This window comes from Hippopotamus amphibius, chromosome 5 (assembly GCF_030028045.1).
Source record: "Hippopotamus amphibius kiboko isolate mHipAmp2 chromosome 5, mHipAmp2.hap2, whole genome shotgun sequence".
In the NCBI taxonomy this organism is placed as follows: Eukaryota; Metazoa; Chordata; class Mammalia; order Artiodactyla; family Hippopotamidae; genus Hippopotamus; species Hippopotamus amphibius.
This window is the reverse complement of record NC_080190.1, coordinates 63,859,260-63,861,546: the sequence shown is the minus strand read 5'-3', so window position 1 is coordinate 63,861,546 and position 2,287 is coordinate 63,859,260. Positions and strand designations below refer to the sequence as shown.

The following is a 2,287-nucleotide window of genomic DNA, read 5'->3' as shown; positions in this document are numbered from 1 at the left end:
GAAGGAAAGCAATTGACTTTGAGAAAGGCAAAAGCAATTCCTTTTTTTAAAAAAATTGAATAATATATTTCTATTGAACCCAACGCATCCAAAATATCACTTCAACATGTAATCAACGTAAAATATAATTAACAAGATATCTTACAGTCTTTTTTTGTTTGATACCGTGTCTTCAAAATCAGTGTGTATTTTTTACTTATTTTACACTCACATCTCAATTTGGGTTTGTTTGTTTGTTTGTTTGTTTTGACTGCATTCCATGGCTTGTAGGAATCTTAGTTCCCCAATCAGGGATTGAACACCCAGGCCATGGCAATGAAAGAGCCGAGTCCTGTTAGGGAAAACACTGACTGAAACCGCCCACCCTGGCCAGACAAGACAGTAGCCACTTGCATGAGTTATCTTAGAACAGGAGGTCCTGGTAAGGAATGTGGAACAAACAAGCTACCACCAACTGGAAGAATCCAGGAAAGGTCAAAAAGATAAAGGAGATGCCAGTCCCTAGTCCTACCAACCTCCCAGAATCCTTCTCGCTGGAATCCCACTTGGCTGATGTGCCTGCCACCAGGAAGTCCCCTAAGTCAGAATGATTGGCCAGAGACAACACAGAGACTAACCCTATCACCAAAAATCTGAGGACTACGAGCCACGTGGCAGAGGAGTCCTCCTGGCTTCCCTTACCACGATGCTGTCCATCCAGGCGCCCGTTCCCAATAAAGTCTCTTGCTTTGTCAGCACATTTCTCCTTGGACAATTCATTTCCGAGTGTTAGACAACACACTGTTGGGCCCTGCAAGGAGTCCCCTTTCCTGCAACATAACCACTGGACTGCCAGGAAACTCCCCATGGATTTTTTTTTAATTGAAATGTAGTTGATTTACGATGTTGTGTTAGTTTCAAGTGTACAGCAAAGTGACTCAGTTATACATATATATCTATATACGTATGTATACATATTCTTTTTTCAGGTTTTTTTCCATTATAGGTTATTACAAGATATTGAGTATAGTTCCCTGTGCTATACAGTAGGTCCTTCTTGTTTATCTATTTTATGTAAAGTAGTGTGTATATGTTAATCCCAAACTCCTAATTTATCCCTCCCCTCAGCACATCCTAATTTGGACTGGCCACATTTCAAAAGCTGAATAGCCACACGTGGCTAAATGATAGCATTTGACAGCACAGGGCTAGGGAAAAAGACAGATGAAGTCAAGGGAACTTTCAAAACACTGTAGTAAATGCAATGATAGATTATGTTCGGGATCACCCAAATGCTGGAGTTTAGACTTGAGTCTTCAGTGACCATCCAACTCATGACCTGTTAATTGTGCCGCAGAGATTTTGCCACTTCAAACAGTGCCTTTGGGGCTGGCCTCAACCAACCAAACTTAATATATCCAAAACAAAATTCATCCTCTTACCTCAAATACCTCCTCCTGCTCTCTCATTTTCTTTTTCAGTTGATAGCACCATTATCTACCTGTTCACTCAAGTCTTCTTCATTACATCTTTGGGCAAATGAGCACTTTTTCTAGAAGATAACTTAAAATCTAAATGCTTATCAAAAAATGCACCCTCCTCTCCACCCAAACTAACTGAGCTTGTTCAGGCCACTTTCATCTCTCACCTGGGTCACTACAAGAAACTTTTCTCCCACTCCCAGTTTTATTGAGCTATAATTGACATACATCACTGTATAAGTTTAAGGGGTAGAGCGTAAGGTTTGATATAGTTACAATAAAAAGCAAAAAAAAAAAAAAAAAGGAAAAGAAAAAGTTCCTTAAAAATATGAATCCCTTCATGAATTTTCATGGCATCCTTGTGCGGGGACGATGCTAATCTCTGTATCATTCCATTTTAACGTTCTGCCCAAGCCAGCACTGGTTGGCTGGTTCCCTTACTACTTCATAAGGCCCTTCATGGCTCTCCATCCCCTACATAACAGAGTCCATGATCTTTTTTACATTGCACAGAATTTCCTCCAGGGTCTGATCTTTGCTTGTCTCTCTAAACAATACTATTGTTTACCTTTCCTAGACCTTGAACAGTTCAAGTTCTCTTACCTCCTCTGAGCCTGCTATTCTTTTGTAAAAATAGCCATCCTAATCTCTCAAAAAGTTTTACTGAAAAAAAATTAAAAAGTTGACCTGCGGTTTAAAAGAAATATACTTTAAACAATACACAATCAAGGGTTTACCTTACCCATCATTCCTTTGTATAGATCTCTAACTACCCAGGTATTTATTGAAACTTACTAAGTGCTAGGCACTTTGTGGGACAAAAGGCA

The 2,287-nt window shown here is 39.6% G+C and overlaps 1 non-coding gene across 1 annotated transcript; it reads right to left on the bottom strand.

The window, feature by feature from the left end:
- Positions 1–1,782: 1,782 nt before the first annotated feature.
- On the bottom strand, positions 1,783–1,889 carry LOC130854677 (U6 spliceosomal RNA). Its single transcript, XR_009054124.1, has one exon. It is a non-coding gene; the product is annotated as a U6 spliceosomal RNA (small nuclear RNA).
- Positions 1,890–2,287: the final 398 nt, after the last annotated feature.